The 10,903-nt window shown below is 38.1% G+C and overlaps 1 long non-coding RNA gene across 1 annotated transcript; it reads right to left on the bottom strand.

The window, feature by feature from the left end:
- Positions 1-3,290: 3,290 nt before the first annotated feature.
- On the bottom strand, positions 3,291-9,830 carry LOC134734665 (uncharacterized). Its single transcript, XR_010117767.1, has 3 exons — positions 9,639-9,830; positions 6,754-6,831; positions 3,291-4,423 (listed from the first exon to the last, which is right to left on the bottom strand). It is a non-coding gene; the product is annotated as an uncharacterized lncRNA (long non-coding RNA).
- Between the last annotated feature and the right edge of the window lie 1,073 nt (positions 9,831-10,903).

Genomic DNA, 10,903 nt, shown 5'->3' with positions numbered 1-10,903 from the left:
ATGTCAGCAAAGAAATTCTTTTGAAAGACAATAGATTGGATGCGACTCTTCTCTGATCCTCTGCTCCACTAATGGAAATTCACAGTTGCCCTTAAAAATATTTTCTCTTTCATCATATCCCTATGGAGATTCAAAGGAAACTTTGAAATGATACCTTTTCAATGAGCTCACAATCTATGTTTCTTCTCAAATTTTGCACCTCTCCCCCGCTGCAACTCTTCTATACCTATCAGCCAAAACTTATCATAATTAGGCTAGACAAATTTGTTACCAGGGATCTCCTTTATACATTCATTCATTTGTTCAATGAATATTGATAAGGTTGAACCAAGGTACAGAGCACCTCCCACTGTATAAGATACTTTGGGATGCAAATATGTATAATTAGCAGTTTCAAGGGATTTACAGTCTACCAAGAAAATAAAACATGTGCCCAATAAGGCCGCTTTGAAGAATTATGTGATAAAAGCAATGAGAGTTGTATATCTCATGTGCTTGCTGCAAATGACTTCGAGCAGTCTTGTGAAAACATTCTGCCTCAATCTCTTTCTTAATATAGCAGAGTCCTAGTGAGATACATCAGAGAACAGAAGATGATTGGTGATTTATTACTTTTCAGTTTTTACAAGTTTAAAGTGGCTTCTATGACAAATATCAAAGAACGGTCCCACCTTTCCCAGAGTAGGGAGAGACCTTACTTAATCTGTGGATATGTTTACTTGCTGACTGTCAATGAGAATGAGACAATGACATTCACGTAAAGTGTTCAGCGGGGAGCTCTGGACTATATTTTTCAGTTTCTGTTATTATTCTTGCTTGTCTGAAGCCTTATTTCTTTTGGTCAATACCTGTGCTAAATGTCCTGGTTGGTGGAAAATACTGTTAGGTTCAGATTCATTGAAATTCATAGCAAAAATGAAAGAACGTCCTTAATCAAAGGCACAAGATGGATTTTGCAAAGAAATTACTGCCAGAAAATTAATCCAAAATGTGCTTTGGTTTGGGCTTCTGTACAAGCACGTCTTGGCGGCAGGTCTGGACTCGAGGTTGTGGGAGCTGCAGGAGTGGAAAATGGAAATGGCTCATCTGCACCTGCCCTTTCTCCAGAGATTTGGCTCATCATCCTCTCCCATGACACACAGGGCCAGTCCACACTCAGAAAGAAGTCTGCAGACCATCCTTCCTTGATACCCAAGCCCCAGCAGGATGGCGCTCCAAGTCACTGTCACTAAACTGTATATGGTGTTTTACAAACAACTATATGATTGGATATAGAATGTATTTCTGTGGTATGTGTGAATTCCAATTGTTTGCTCTAGAACAGCACTGTTCAATAGAACATTTTGCAGTACAAAAATATTCTATAAATCTCCATGGTCCAATACAATAGCCACTAACCACATGGCTATTGAGGATTTAAAATCTGGAACAGGATTTTTAATTTTATTTAATTTTGATCACATAATTTTAATTTAAATAGCCACATATGTCTAGTAGCTTACCATAATGGACAGTGCAGCCCTAGAAAATAACTTCATCCATTTTTATTTTATAAATAGAAATGGAAAATAACCACCCTATGATAATGACACAATTCTCACTTAGGCGCATGAACTAATACTCTTAATTTTGACATAAATATAATGAATGAAATTTCAACCCTTCTGCTATTGATGAAAAAGTAAGGCTTTAACCTCAGTTGTCCAGATTGAATATATAACTGGCTAACTGCTCACTTTTATTTTTTTTCCATTTATTATACAAAGTGCATCCCACACCTAGCCATAGATAGGTAAGATTAAATTAGTTGAAGGCCAGGCGCGGTGGCTCATGCCTGTAATCCCAGCACTGTGGGAGGCCGAGGCAGGTGGATCACTAGGTCAGGAGATCGAGACCATCCTGGCTAACATGGTGAAACCCCGTTTCTACTAAAAATACAAAAAATTAGCCAGGCATGGCGGCCGGTGCCTGTAGTCCCAGCTACTCGGGAGGCTGAGGCAGGAGAACTGTGTGAACCTGGGAGGCGGAGCTTGCAGTGAGCCGAGATTGCGCCACTGCACTCCAGCCTGGCTGACAGAGCGAGACTCCATCTCAGAAAAAAAAAAAAAAGATTAAATTAGTCTTCCATCTTAAGAGCACATAATAGGACCTTCTAATTAGGACACAAAATTATAAAAACATAAATAAAGTAAATGCAAATAATATGAATAAACTCTCTAGGTAATTCAAAATGCTGTTTGAATCAGACTTCTGAACAACTTGGTGGCATGGCTACACTGGAGCTAAATTTGCTATTATTTGAAAATTCTGAAATCAAGTACTACAAATGATATGTTCTAATAAGAAATAATCACCTCTTGAGAGTATGGTAACATGTATGAGACTAAGCACAACTACTACAAAACAGCATATAACCTGAATTTTATGTATAGTTCATGTCTGGGAGGAAATGTTCCCAATGTTTGCACCAGAATTACAGGAGCTTTTCTGAGATGCTGAAGGTGCACTTCTGAGCCCCCTTCCACTCACCGGTCTGTGTTCATCAACCCAGATACATACAACTGACTAGAATTTCATCACTTTGAAACCTGCACCATTGAGTTGATGCCACATCCATGAATATGATTGATTTAGACAAGACTGAAAAACATAGCATTTTAGTTCAGCCAAATTCTAAGGAGAGGCTTGAGAGCACCTACTCCTCTAGTGGCATTAATATGGCTCCTGGAGGCTGGGCATGGTGGCTCATGCCTGTAATCCTAGCACTTTGGGAGGCCAAGGCGGGCAGATCATGAGGTCAAGAGATCAAGACTATCCTGGCCAACATGGTGAAACCCCATCTCTACTAAAAATACAAAAATCAGCTGGGCATAGTGGCATGTGCCTGTAGTCCCAGCTACTTGGGAGGCTGAGGCAGGAGAATCGCTTGAACCTGGGAGGCAGAGGTTGCAGTGAGCTGAGATTGCACCACTGCACTCCAGACTGGGCGACAGAGCAGGACTCCATCGCAAAAAAAAAAAAAAAAAAAAAAGGCTCCCGGAAAAATCAACCCACTTGTTTATACAGCCTGTCTTACTTCATAGGATTCTTGTGAGAATTAAATGAGATCCTGGGAGGATTAGATGACTACAGTAGGAAGAGCAGTCAGATGATAAAAAATATCTGAATTTTAATCCTGAGACTTTACTTAATGTCTTTGAGTTTTAGCTTTCTTATCTGCAGAATGAGAGCAGGAATGTCAGCTCCATATATCTCACAGAGTTTCTGCAAGGATCACAAGACACTCACTCTGCATGCTTTTTTTTTTTAATTCTGAGTTTGTTATAGGCACAGAGATTTCTTATTTCTGGTCACTGTTTTTTAGATTCATTCACTTTTATCTAGTCCCTTAGTCACCAGTTGCACATTATCTACAGAATGATTGGCTGGGATTAGTGGCGTGGTCTATGAAGGTGAAATTGAGTGAAACAAGAAGAACCATAAAAGGCCCCAAATCCATGGCCTTGACTTCATTAAGCAAGTGCAATATTCATCTGTGCAATCCATCTTCAGTGAAATGCAGCCTCCTGACCTTTTGCCAGCTTAGCCCTGCTGTCAGCAGCTGGGGGGCCCTGCCACAGTGATGGGGAGGGAGCCCCGGGTTGCCCACATTGCCGATCATCTCAGGAATATTCAAGAGGGACTGTAAAATAAACCCCCAGTCTTGTAATTTTATTTCAAAAAGCAAAAATTCTCCCAGATAATGAGTATTTTGCTCTAATAAGAACCGTAGGATTGATCAGATTCAAACTGTTAACAGATATCCTTATGGTTAATGAAGCAGCATTGAAAATGCCTCTGGATTTTTTGGAAACTTAAATCATACAAAAGCAAGCAAACAACTGGAGGTAGGGTGGAATAAACTGTCTGTTAGTTAATATACTCAAAATAATGGACACAAAATGTTCTTTGAAAAGTTAATATGTATGAAGAGTTATTTCCCCAATGGGCAAGCAATAAACTTTGATGATTATTGTTGAAACATTCTTTGGATAACATATTTTTCTGTGAATCTTGAGTGGGGGACGGAAGCTTCTGCCATTTTAATTCCTTTGTTAATGTCTTTATGAATGCAATTAACACTTCATTCACGCTTCTTTGTTTCTGGATCCCATTAGGATGTGGTTTATGCCAGTTTCTCTCTCCCAGGAGACAGCCCGCATCACACAACATTTCACTCAGCTGTGTCGCTGAGCACTGACAAACTCAATTTACTAAAGGCAAGAGTGAGTTGACACCATGCTGTGGCAGTTGTCCTGATGGGAGGAAACGACTCATTTCCTTTCAAAGTAGAACCCACCTTCTCTGAGAAGCATGCTTGTGCACAAGAGTATTGAAGACAAGGAGGTAAGGAAAGCCTCTTGGCTGACACAAAGTAAAATCCCTGCAGTTGAAGAAATGCTAAGAATCAAATTTGGTTCCTGGTCTTAAAAGAGAAAACAGCTATCACTTGCCCTGTAGGCACAACAGGCTGCTATTATCTTTATCAAACATTTAGTAAGAGCTAACTAGGTACAAAGTAAGGGAGAAGCCTAGAAGCAGAGGAAATGGTCTCTCTTTTCTGGAGCTTACAATGTAAATAAGAGGCAACAGATAAACATGACAAATACATAAGCCGGGGTGAAAGGCAGCACAGCTAAGTCCTGAATGAGAGGCACAGACCAAAAGAACACTAGGAGTTCAGAAGTCTGTGATGGGGAATTTGGGGAAAGCTTTTCTGGGGAGGTGAGAATTAAATAAAAGCAGTTCCCCCAGCCATTCAATGATTGAACTCACCAGTAAAGAGGGAGAGAATAGGAGGAATTGCAGAGAGGGAAGGAGAGGCAGGCATTAGCTAAGATGCAAAGGTCCAAAATGAATAAGAAGGTTTTTGTTCATGATACATTATTTTCCCTTTATATTAAAGTCTCTCCTCCAATTGATGGCATCATTTCTATTTCAAATATCAGTGTGCTATTTGCTTAGCAGCCAAAGGCACTGCAAATGAATATATCTGAATCTTACTACGAACTGTACAGAAGAAGATGCAGGAGGTCTGAAGGGAAGTCAGAGACAAAAGAAGGAAGGAAGGAAGCAAGCACTGCTCATGGTTTGGCATTACATTTTTTCTTTAAATGAAAAAAAAATCACCTATAGATAGGCCTTGAACCTGTGCTATAATTTCAAGTTCGGTTTTCTCTGACAAACACAAAAAAAGGGGAGAATTTCTAGTAAGTGTTATGAAGCATAACATATTACCAGAAAAGGAAGTAAAGCAGCTTATAGCCCAAGTCATCTGTGCCTAACATTAAAGGTATTTTAATATGCCAAGGATGGTATTCCTTATGTAATTTTAACATTATTTAATGGGATGATAATTGGTTGTTTTATTATTTCTGAGTTACTCCAGAAATCTAGCCCTTTTCCCATTAGCTATATATCCTTATTACCAAGATCTTTCTCATGTCTCTTTCCACCAGATCTGGGCTGTTAACGCCATCATATTCCATTAGAGTAAGGCCTGGATGTATTTCTGCCAGATTGGCCAGCCCCTAGGCATTAAACCATTACAGACCACAGTCATGCCTAAGCACTTTTTGCATTAATAATAAGGGTCATTTTGTTTACATTTTATCATATGAAGCTGTTCTTTGTGGGAAAAATGGCTTCCTATATTACAAATGCTTGGCCAAAGAACAACTAACATTAACATTAACACTGATTCTAATCAAAAGTTAAAGTGTTGGTAATTTTATGAAGGTTATTTCTTTCCCTAAAGCAAATAGCTGTCAATTGTGAGTTTTAGAACTACCATGATTTATTGGAAGAATAACAACTCAGTAGAATTACTGAATTAATTCCCAAACATTTAAAGGGAAAAGAAAAAAAAATGAGAAAGGGATGGTCTGTATGGAGCAGGGAGGGGAAGGGATGGTTCTGAGGCTAAAAAACAAAAAAACAAAAAACCCTTTACTTCTGTCCTTGTGCATTTTTTTAAATAGAAAAAGCCACTCTGCATTCCCTGGCCTCAAGCCACTAGGTCACTATGTAAAACATAAACAGGGTCTGTGTTTTGCTGCATTTGAGAAAGATGTAAAGGTGTAAATATGATGGAAGAGGTTTTATTTCTTTTCCCCTCTCAGGAATGGTCTGGCAGCCCCAGGCTGGAGAATGTGTCTCTCCCAAGTACTCTGTCACTCTGGTAACCATGGAGACCATGACGATCGATTAGATGCCATCTGATCTCAACCTCATAAAAAAAAAAAGGCAGCAGATGGCAACCAGGCCACTAGACCTGTCTCAAGAGAGATGAAGAGGAAGAGCGAGAAAGGGAAGGAAGGAGGGAGAAAGGGGAGGAGGTGGGGGTGGGTTGGCGCAGGGAGAAGAGAGCCCAGAAGCAGCTCTGGAAATGAAAATTTTAGAAAAGAATGAAAATAGAAAACAAGGAAAGCAATGGAAAAAAAGAAACTAAAACCCACTGTGCGATAGACTGCCATAGTGAGTTGTAGGAAGATAATTCTATAGAGAAAGCGAATCAGCTACCTCCTAACTTTCTACTTTTATACACAATGGTGTGGAACCTGGGCCCCAAGGCTTCTCTGACGGATACGCACCAAGTTGGCTCTCAGAATCAGTTGGACTTTGATGCATCCAAAAGAGAATTCTGAGACCTGGTTCTCAGAATGAATGTCCCTAATCAGATGAGACCTTTCAGGGGACTGTATGCATCAATACCTGGTAGTTTGTCAGCCCATCCTCGGCAGTGTTCTAACACTCCTTAAAGGAAGAAGCGATAACCAGGTCAGTAGATACCTAAGGTGAAAAGAAGACAAGAGCAGTTAAGTCAATTCTGGTAACCTAGGAGTCTTAGCCAGTGTCCCAGAGTAATGTAATGGCTAATATTTATGAAGTGTTTATGATATGTCAGACACTGTGCTAAGCACTACATACAGAATATTTAATTTAATCCAGATAACAATACCATAAGTTAGGTGCAATAATTATTCCCATTTTACAGAGAGGACCTGAGGCTTAGAGAGGTTAACTACCTTCATCAAGGGCATACCTAGAATGCAATATGTAAATGTTCAGAACAGCTTACTTATATAGAGAGTTGACTTGCTCACTCTTGTTCTTTCTTTTTCAATCCCCTCCCCTACCTTTTTTTTGAGACAGAGTTTCACTCTGTCACCCAGGCTGGAGTGCAGTAGTGCAAACTCAGCTTACTGCAACTTTTGCCTTCTGGGTTCAGGTGATTCTCCTGCCTCAACCTCTGGAGTAGCTGAGATTACAGGTGTGCACCACCACATCTGGCTAATTTTTGTATTTTTAGTAGAGACAGGGTTTCACCAGGTTGCCCAGGCTGGTCTCGAACTCCCAACCTCAGATGATCAGCCCACCTTGGCCTCCCAAAGTGCTGAGATTACAGGCGTGAGCCACCGCGCCTGGCCTTCTCTTCCTTTTTATTTATTTATTTTCATTTTTTATTTTTTGAGATGGGGTCTTGCTACATCAGTCAGGCTGGTCTCAAACTCCTGGGCTCAAGTGATCCTTCTGCCTCAGCCTCCCTAGTAGCTGGGACTATAGGTATGCACTATCACACCTAGCATTTTTCCCTTTTACATTTTATTTCAGATTTTTGCAGATTACAAAATAGGACATGTCCAATATAGAAAACTGCTTAAAACAAGAGAAAGAAAGGGAAAATTATCTACAATCCCATTAGTCAGAGATACGTGTGATAAGCATGTGGATTATGTAATATACATATATATATATAGAGAGAGAGAGGGAGACAGACGTGTATATTTTAAGCAAATACAGTATTAAATCTTAAATACTGTTTGGTTAACCTACTTTTTTTTGGAACATTATATTATGAAAAACTTTTCATATTTTTGACTCTTCCATTTTATCTGATTTAATGATTACAGCATTCTACTATCTGATGTGTCATAATTTTATTTAACTACTTCCTTATTATTCGACTGTATTTCCAGATTTTTGCTACTATAAATAATGCTATGGTGATCATTCTTGTATGTAAACCTTTTTTGTACTCCTCTGACTTTTTTCTTTAGAATGAAAACATACTTGCTAAGTCAAAGTGTATGTTTTCTCAAAACTTCTAAATTGAGGTATAGCATATATACAACAAAGTGAATAAATCTCAAGTGTACTGCGAGTTGAATTCTACATGTGTATAGACAACGGGTATAACCACCACCCAGATCAATGGATTAAACATTTTCCAGAATGCTCTTCATGCCTCTTCCCAGCCAATAGCTATCCCCTGTTCTTGAACTTCATATAAATGGAATCATAGAGTGTGTATTCTTTGGTTTCTGGCTTCCTTCACTCAACATAATGTCTGCGAGATTCATCCATGCTGTGGAGTATAGCAGTAATTCATTCTTCTTATTGCTGCATAGTATCCTTTAAAAAAAAAAAACTACAATTTATTGATTTATTTTTTTCTGATAGACATTTAGGCTATTCTGAATAAAGCTGTTATGTATATTCTTATACATGTCTTTTGGAAGACATTTTTACTTCAAAAAATATAAACTAGGAGAGACATAACTAAATCATAGAGTAAGGCATACTTTTAGCTTTAAATGCAGAGTACACATTTTTAAAGTTTTCTTTTGTTTTTGGAGAGGGGGCCTACTTTTAAATTGATCTCCAAAACAGCTGTACCAATTTGAACTCCAACTATCCAATGTCATGAGTGTACCCTTCCCCTTCCCTCCTTACCACCAGCTAGTGGGCATTTTCATTCTTCTTAATCTTTGCCAGTGTGAGAAACAAAATGGTATCTCATTGTTTAGATTATGTTTGATGACCAAGAAAATGTTAAAAAATTCTTGCTATGTTACTAGATATTCTTGTTTCTTCTTTTGTAAATTGCCCGTATACATCATTGCCCTATTTGCTATTAGCTTTAGGATAAGGCAAAAAGCTTAAATATAATCCATATAGTATGTATAGATCCATTGGCATTGTAAGAAAAATTCATTGGTATTTATAACCAAAAAATATTTACATTCTTTCCATAAGTTGACATCCTGCTCTATATATTTCAGAGTGAAGCTAACATTTACAGAACACCAATTACTGAGCACATTTACTCTTTAAAACAGCCCTATTTATTTCATTCTTACAATTTCATTTAACTTCAGAGGTGGCATTTAGTTTTCATGAAAACTCTAAAGGTATTTAATATTCTGCCTATTTTTACAACTGCAGAAATCAAAGCTCACGGGGCTCAGGGTAACAAATGATTTAAGTGGTGGGACTGGGATTTAAACTCAAGACACCTCAAGTCAAAAGTAAATTATTTTTCTCTTTTCTCTAGATGCCATTGCCTAGGTCAGTGCTCTGGCCTATCATCTGAATGTTTGTATCCTCCTAAAATTTATGTGTTGAAATCCTCACCGCCGTAGGTGATGCTGTTAGGAACTGGGGGCCCTTGGGAGGTGACTGGGTCTCGTGAAGGCAGGCCCTCATGAATGATCAGTGTCCTTATGAGAGCTGCCCCCAAAAGCTCCCTCACCTCTTCCACTATGTAAGGACACAGCAAGAAGGCACCATTTTTGAACAAGGAAGTTAGCCCTTACCAGACACCAAATCTGCTAGCACCTTGATCTTGGGCCTCCCAGACTCCAGAAATGTGAGAAATAACATTTCTATTACTTGTAAGTCACCCAAGTATGGTATTTTGTTACAGCTACCTGAACAGACTAAGATAAGCAGTGATTCTCTTTCCCCCCGCCCCCGCCCCCAACATTTCAAACCCTAAGAGGGCATCTGAATTCTAGAACCTTATCCTTAACTCCCTTCCATTCTCAACACACATCTACCATTCCATTACCAAAGTCCAAAGAGTATCAGGATCTCTGGGCTATCAAGAAGGTGGAGAGTATGAAAAAATCCATGTTAGCTCATTTATTTTAGAAACTTTTCTTTGTGTGTGGTGTGTTTTAAAATCTGAGTAATGGTTTAATAAACCCAGAAGTGGAATAAGTAGAAGCAGAAGCGAATCTAGGATCTTTTCCTCTTAATAAGTTACTCCTTGTGGGGTCTGAAGCTTATATAATTTTAGAGGCTTTTTAAAGGAAAAAGAAGACAAGAATATTTATACAAAATTAGGTTTGAGTGTTGATTTAAAGTGAGAAAAGAAATTGCTATCAATTACATATTTTAAAAATATTTAACTGCCAGAAGAATCACAAAATTAAAAAAAAAATATATATATATATGGTACTTAATTGCCCTGACACCCTTATATTATTATGCCTTCATTTTTTGGCTCTATATATTCTTGGGTCACAACTTCATATAACAAAGATTTTTGTAGTATTTTCTATCAAGAGGGTACGTATAAAGATAGATTAGTCTTTCCAGTAGCATGGTTATCAAATTTATTTTTCATTAAGAATTTGGAAAAGTATCTGTGAGCTTCATAACTCATTATTTGTACTAGCACATAAATGCTTGGGATTATAGTCAGTTTTAGGAAATTTCCATCAAATTTTTGTCATATGTGAACTCTAAGATTTCAGAGTATCTCTAATTTGTTTTCGTTGTTGTTACTGTTCAATGACTAATCTTTTTTTCTCTTTGAATTTAATGAATTTACATAAAAAAATTAGGTAGCCATTTTGCATTTAAGGAATAGAAATCTTTAAAAAAATACAAAGAATGAAAGGATTTTAGCCAAGTTTACACTTCTTTTTGCTATAATTTTTAACAATTCATCTCATCGTAACTTAATGCAATGTGCAAATGCAGCACCCATTACGATCACTTAACTAAATTTAAGGAAGTACATTGTTAATAGTGGCCCTCAGAGGAAACGGATTTATGTTCTTTTAAAAACTCT

Source organism: Symphalangus syndactylus, chromosome 12, assembly GCF_028878055.3.
Source record: "Symphalangus syndactylus isolate Jambi chromosome 12, NHGRI_mSymSyn1-v2.1_pri, whole genome shotgun sequence".
NCBI lineage: Eukaryota > Metazoa > Chordata > Mammalia > Primates > Hylobatidae > Symphalangus > Symphalangus syndactylus.
This window is presented reverse-complemented; position numbering and strand designations above follow the sequence as displayed.